This window comes from Humulus lupulus, chromosome 8 (assembly GCF_963169125.1).
Source record: "Humulus lupulus chromosome 8, drHumLupu1.1, whole genome shotgun sequence".
Classification (NCBI taxonomy): Eukaryota; Viridiplantae; Streptophyta; class Magnoliopsida; order Rosales; family Cannabaceae; genus Humulus; species Humulus lupulus.
The window spans coordinates 9,394,061-9,401,944 of NC_084800.1; the positions used below are offsets into that span (position 1 = coordinate 9,394,061).

The 7,884-nt window shown below is 28.2% G+C and overlaps 1 pseudogene; it reads right to left on the minus strand.

The window, feature by feature from the left end:
• Window positions 1-1,113: 1,113 nt before the first annotated feature.
• On the minus strand, window positions 1,114-6,269 carry LOC133793480 (IQ domain-containing protein IQM1-like; annotated as a pseudogene).
• Between the last annotated feature and the right edge of the window lie 1,615 nt (window positions 6,270-7,884).

Sequence of the window (7,884 nt, forward strand, 5' to 3'; positions counted from 1 at the left end):
TAAATGTGTAAGACCCCTTCCCAAGTGGTAAAATGATCATTGTGCCCCTCACCCTTTTTACTTCAAAAGTTACCCTCAAGGGCATAATCGTCCTTTGGCATGATTTCCTCTAATCTCAAACTTCCCCATATAATCCCAAATAAGTCTATCAACCCAAAATATTCATCACTTAATACCCGTTACTCTATAATTTCCGGTAATTTACCAAATTACCAAAATACCCCTGGGCTCACCCCGAGCCGAGTATTTCACCCCGTTGTGACTTAACAGCTAACTAGCTCCCTAGGATCGCCTCGTGCCGAGTAACTCAAATATATATATCCACATAATAATGTGGTCCCAGACATACATCACATAAATTTACAATTACACCCTTAGCAGGTCAAAATTACGAAAATATCATTCTAATAAGAAACGGGCCCACCTGCATATTTGATACCCCTAAACATGCAAGCATAATCATATCATAATATAATTCACATAATAACATGCTCATATCACATAAGCGCACAATTAATATAATTATTGCCTCTCGGTCCCCTAATCCAAGCACTAAACCACATTAGGGAATTTGAGGCATTACAATAGCTTTTCCTTGTCTCCGCTTCTTCTTCTTGGTTGTTTTCAGATTTGATTATGTTTTTCACTTTTGGTTTTTTTTTTCTTCCTAGATTTTGCAAAGTAACGGCCAGTTACCTTCTTTGATGTTCTTCTTCTTCTTGGTTGTTTAAGGATCTTATTTAGTTTTTCAAATCTTTTTTTTTTCTTCAAATATGGCTAAGTTAATAAATTATCATCCACTGAGATCAGTTTAGCTAAAATAACTTGTTTTCTATTCAGGTGTTAGATCAAATTGTTATTAGCGTAATATGTTATTTTGATAGTGGTAACTAGTTACCACCACATCACTAAAAATATAAACTAATTTCATAGTAGTACCTGGTTACTATCGTAAAAAAGAAACTACTATTTTGATAGTGATAACCGCTTACAACTACATCAATTTTTAAAATAACTAATTTGACACTCGTAACTGGTAAGTAATATGACCAAAATATGAGGAAAAAGAACTCATACAAATGTTAAAAGAAAAATTAGAAATGCCATAAAAAATACACAAAGTTAAAAACCCTATACGTATCAAACTAGTAAAAAAAAAAACTCATATTTAATGTAATTTCTAGCTACAAGAATGGATAGGAATAGGAAGTGAATTGGACCTAGTCCTTGGTGATAAAGTGACATGTTCAAAAGCTTCAAATTAGAACTCTGAAGGGTACTCTCTCTCTTGCAGCTAATACGAGGCTAGTTCTGGTGGACCATTCGCATGAAGATAAACCCATACCCATTCTAGTCTCACCAGTGCGTTTTAAACTTTCTTGAACACCATTTGGGTTATTTAGGGCATCGAGACTTGGACTAGTGCCACTTTCAGGCTCTGTTGAACTCTTCAGATTTTTATTACTCGGTTGACCTCTTCATCCATAGGATATTTCTGCATCAAACCAAATAGAAGGGTTGAGATAAGTATAATTAAATATGAGTAATTATATTTGTACCCAAAGTATGCACATAAATATTACACATGTGAGATGTGACAGTTTAGTTTAGTCAATCACATTTATCAAAATTGAGATTCATTATTTTAAAAAATAGTGACATATCACTGTGTGTAATATTTTAGAGCATATTTTTTATGCACATAACATTACTCTTTAAATATATTTATGTAATAACTAAAGTTGAGACTATAAATTTACATATATTTACTTTGACATTTGTTAAGTCCACATGATGTTGCTCTAAGAAGTTAATAAACTCCTTGAAATTCTCCTCTGTAGGGCAATAATGACCACTATAAGGCCATATACCCTGAAAAAAGTAGCTTAATTAATTAAAAGATTATGCCCAAAAAGTATATATTTATGTGTTGAATACATAGATATATATCTATTAATTATATATTATATACCTCAAGAATCCCATCATGGGTAACCAATCTTCCAGCTGCAATGGTGGCACCACCGGCTAGAAAGCTAGAGTGTTGGAATGTGCCCTTAATCTTCTCTGCCACGTACAATTTTCTTGATGTGCTCAGCACAAATATCCACTTGGTGCCCTTAGGAGTCTCCACGTGGCATCCATTTTCCATGTAGAGAAGCTTTCCATTTTCCACAACCACTTCATAGGCATTTCTCTCTATCTGCAAAACATATAGGTCCGTTCCGTAACCATTTATTAAACAGTTTTCTATTTAAATAATTAAAAATCTAATAACAAAGTTACAAAATGTGTTCGGTAACTATAATTTTATTTTTTAATTTTAAAATTTTTAATTAAAATTTACCAAACTTGAAAACAGAAAATTTTCACTTTTCATTTTTATTAAAAAAATTCTGATTTCTTTTTTTTTTCTTCTTGTTTTTTACTCTTAAAAACAAAAAAATGAGTTACCAAACATGTTTTTTGTTTTTTTTTTAAAACAGAAAATAAAACAGTCACTGAACATAATTTTATTTTTGAAAAAAAAAATAACAAAATTAAAAAAGATATTTCTATTTTTTATGTTTAGAAAAACAAAAAATAAAAATTTTACAAAACGCATCCATAATAATTTAACTATATCAATCCTTCTATTGTCTCTGATTTTGACAAAATTCGCTACGCAAAGGACGCATAAATGTAAGGTAAGATATAATGCATTGAACAAGTGGCAAAATTAAATGGTATATAAATGTATGATTATACACATTTTAATATTATTATCGTACATGTATGTACATATCGTGTATTGTATAAAGAATGTTTTTCCTCTATAAATTTATTAACATAATATATCTTTTCTATATAAATAATGCTTCGATAACGGAAATTCTTATTTTTAACTGTTTGTTTGGTTAACTTTATCAAAATATTATAAATATTTAACGGAATATATATTTGAAATTAATTAAAAATAAATATTTATTAATTATATTGATATAAATTTTAATATCATAAAATATCATTATTATTATAATAATAATATTTAATATAACATTACATATATAATAATTATACTAATATAAATTCAAATTCAAATGTTATAAAATATAATTATTATAATAATATATACTACATGATTATATTAATATAATTTTAAATGTTATAAAATATTAGTATGATAATAATATAATCCAAATTTTTTTTTTATTATATTAATATGAATTCAAATATTATAAATTATAAAATATTATTATAATAATATTTAATACAAAACTAAGTATTTAATACTTATATTAGTATAAATTCAAATATTAAAAAATATCATTATGATAATAAAATATATAATACATAATCTTAATTTTTATTAAAAATATTATCATTTATGTCTAAAAAGATTATCATATTATATATATTTTAAAAATCATTAACAATGTTTCGGTTTAATTTTTATTTAATATATTTATGTTATTCTTTTATATATAACAAGAGTCATACCTAAAGAGTTTGAACCTCACCATCTTCTTCTCATTCTTTCTCTCTTTCTTCGTGCACTCTTCTTTTTCTTTCTCTCTCTATTTTGGCAGCCACGCAACAAGGTTTCCAAGGCTCATATGTCTTCTATTTATAACTCTTTAGTGACCTAACCCTACGAAAAGCACCCAGTGAAAAGCTCAAAAACTTATCCCACCAATTAAGCCTAAATCTCACTATTTCATCTCCTTACACATCACCTAATTAACCGTATCCCAATGTAAACACATTCTATTAGATAAGTCCACACACACACACTCTAAATAAATAAAAATACAACATATTCTAATCACATAATGTTGTCACACTTTAAAAAAATGTAACAAGAATAAATAAACAAACATTACACAATTATTCCAAATAATCAATTAAATCCTAATTCACACAATACAAACATTTCAATTCTATACTAAAAATCAAACAATTAACTAAAACATAACAATTAAATAAATAAAAAAATTAGATCACTACACTTGTGGACCTTGTGTTTTGTCAAAATGTTAAAAATAATAATATATATAGAGACAGATTATTTAAACCACGTATATTTTGGTTGATTACTCATTTGGATCCATTATTGTTAAAAACTAACCTTTGGACCTTTATTTTGTCAAAAAGTTAAAAATATAAATAAATAGATTATTAATTGTTATTATTATATATAGATATTTTTAATTGACATATTTTATAATTATTATTAAAATAAAAATGAAAAAATAGATTGAGTTTTTTTCTTAATTAATTAATAGTCATAAATTAGAAAAGTAAAATAAAAAATGTGAAAAAATTATATTTATTATTATATTTATATTTATAATTTAATTAAAAAATTGTCGTAATGACATTTATTATTATGTGAAAAAATGATAAAATATAAAGAGTGATTTGGAGCAATTTTAGAGTGTTACATCCCATTTATATAAATATTAGATACAAGCAACCTCAATGCATGTTTGCTTAGTTTTATTTATAGAATTTATTAATTATTTTTATTAAATTTGTATCATTGTCATATAAATTTCAAATAAATAAACAATGACATAAACATATTAAATGAAAGTTTAAACCAAAATATTGTTTATGATTTTCTTAAATATATATATTTTATGATAACATTTTTAAACATAAATAATATTTTTTTTAAATTAAGATTATGTATTATATATTATTATAATAATATTTTATAATATTTAAATTTATATTAATATAAGTATTAAATATTTAGTGTTGTGTTGAATATTTGAATTCATAATAATATTTTATAAAATTTAAATTTATATTAATATAATTAATAAATATCTATTTTTAATTTATTTTAAAATTATATATTCTGTTAAATATTTGGAATATTCTGTTAAAGTTAACAAAACAAATCGTTAAAACAAAAATTATGTTAATTAGAATATTACATTAAAGTTAACAAAATAAACCGTTAAAATCAATAATTTTCACACTTTTTATATAGAAGAGATATAGATATTATTTATTTATTTAAAATTTATATAACAATCATATAAATTTAATAAAAATAATTAATAAATTATATAAATAAAACCAAAATAACATGCATTTTGCTTTTATCTAGTGTAGTATACAAACCAATCACCATTTAAGAAGAGACTAGTTTGTAAAAATATTCCCTTTACATATAAAACTTACTAAAAATAATAGTTAGTTTTTTTTTATAAAAATAAAAAAAATCTTACTGGTCCGAGGTATTTTATGCACTGAAGATTAAGAACAGTTCTTGGACATTTCTCATGAGTGATTTCTTTCCCATCTCCCACGTCCAACCTTCATTAGTTGTTTTCACGTGTAAGAATAGTAATAAAGCACTTTAATATTTGACAAGAGATGAAAGAAGAAGATGGAGAATGAGTATTTATGAATTTTTTACCAGTAGAAGAAAGGTTGATAGCTCTTGCTTTGAAACCAAACACCATAATATATGTGTAGATTGTGTCCGTAACGATGACGTGGATCAATCTGTTCGCAGCAAGTTTTGGATATATATAATTGTGATTAGTTAACAAAAACAGTCATAAATTAAAATAACATTGGAAAATCAAATATAGGGCTTACGTACAGCTTCAAGCCAGTGTTTTAGGGCTAATTTCTGAGCCTTCTCGTACTCGCTCAAACCTTTTCCAACCTACGTATACGTATTACGTACAACCAAATAATGTTATTCACAATTAATATATATATGTATGTATAATATAATATTTATTCTTCTTAAAGTGTACGTAGTCTAAATGTTGAACTATACTTGACAAAACGAATGGATATTTTGAGAATTAGAAACCGTAAGTTAAATCAATACATATATATATATAGAAGAAAGATTATGACCTTGGCAGCCCTTATCCTAGCTCTTGACCATCTGGAAATTGCAGTTTCTGACCTCTCGGAGTCGAAAAACGTCACAGAACTCCTCCTAAGAGCAGCAAATTCTAATGCCTTGCACCTTCAATAACCAATTAATAACATTTAAACAAATAAGAGAATAACTCAAATTAGTTCATATATATATATATATATTTATATAACAAATATGTAACGATCGACATGCAATGAAGAAACAAAACCCAACCATGATTCCTCAACAACGACAGCACAATCTGCAAGGCTTCTTCTTGTTCTGTAGCTCTTGTAAACTTTCTGCACCTTCGTTGCAGCTGCATCCATGGCCGCCTGATCTGTACTTGCTCTTGGAGAAAAGCATTTTTCATCATAATCATCATTAGTTAAAACATTATTCGTACTATTATTCTTGGTTTGTAATACTTCTTTGACACTATTAACACAACAACTCCCATATTTTCCTGAGCTTCCGCGACTCGATTGAATACTTGGCATTTGTCTCTATCTGTACTGAAATCAAAGAATATATATGCATATAAATACAACATGCATGCATTGATAAGCAAAGCAAATCCTAAGTACAGATGAAACAAATTAAGGTTTCCATATATCTGACCTGCAATATAAGTATAGTGTGATCTTCTCTCTATCTCATTTACAACAGTGATTATGTGAGATATATATATATATATATAATACCATCATATCATATATATGTCCCTGCTGCTTTTTATAGAGACGTTAAAAAATCTGTAAGCGTGCTGGACAAGAAAGACACGTGTTAGCAAAAGATGATATATACTTTCAAATACATATCTGCACAGGACGATCTTGTGGAAAAATGAATATCCGTTCAAATATTTTGTTGATTTCCTTACACACGAGCCATATATGTGTTTATATATAAAAAAAAAAAATTGTTAATACTTCTAAAATTTCAATAATAAATTTCCATTTTTTTACTTTATATATGTCTCCCTCTAATTTCATTTCTCTATCAATGACACCCTCAAATTTATATATATTTATAAGTAATTTTATTTTTGAAAATGGATGAATATAATGTATTTGTGCTGATAAATTAAACTCGTCCGCTTTCTGTAATCATTAATCAATATTCTGGGCTGAAAAGAAAAGAAGTTGCATAGTCAAGATCGAGGGAACAAGTTCCTCCGTTCGAGCAGTGTACACCGTTCTCTGTCCATAATATAAAAAAGGACACGCTTTACACAACAAAAATGTTATTGTTTCCAGAAAAAGCATTCCGATTGGCTTTTATATTTTCAGTGGATCCCACCCATCTTCATATTACGAATAACCAAGCGAAACCGGTTCCCAGTTTGAATACAAAGCTCCAAATATCTTGTTGGCAGCCCTCTCCGATGGGACTTTTCAAGACTAATGCATGTGCCGCTACTACAAAAATACACTTTTAGGACACTTTTTAGGACACACATCTAAATATTAGTCCTAAAAACTAGGGGTGAGCATCTAAACCGACAAACCGCAGCGACCGACCATACCGCACCACACTACACCGCAAACCGTGGTGTCAAAAGTAGAATGGTTCGGTATGGTTTGTATCTTAGCTAAACTGCGCGGTGCGGTGCGGTGCGCAGTTTGGCGGTGTAAAATTTTGGTTTGCACCACACCGCACCGTATTCTTTAACACATCATACACAACAACAACTTCTTCCTCTCTCATCTCATTTGCGCCTCCTCCCTATCACCATCTCTATCTCACACATTTTTTAACACTCACGTTATGGAAAACCACCCAAACCACTCCGCAAAAAATGGTTTGGTTTGGTCGGTTTGGTGCAACGAAATCACACCGCACGGTGTGTTCTAGCTACTACACCGCACTTGTGGTGAGGTGTATTAAAAAGAGTTCAAACCGCCCAAACCACACCGTGCACACCCCTATTAAAAATGGCTCCTGTATTTTTTAGTACTTGTGGAGCGAGTCTTAAAATCTATGTGTGTCCTAAAAGTTTGAATTTC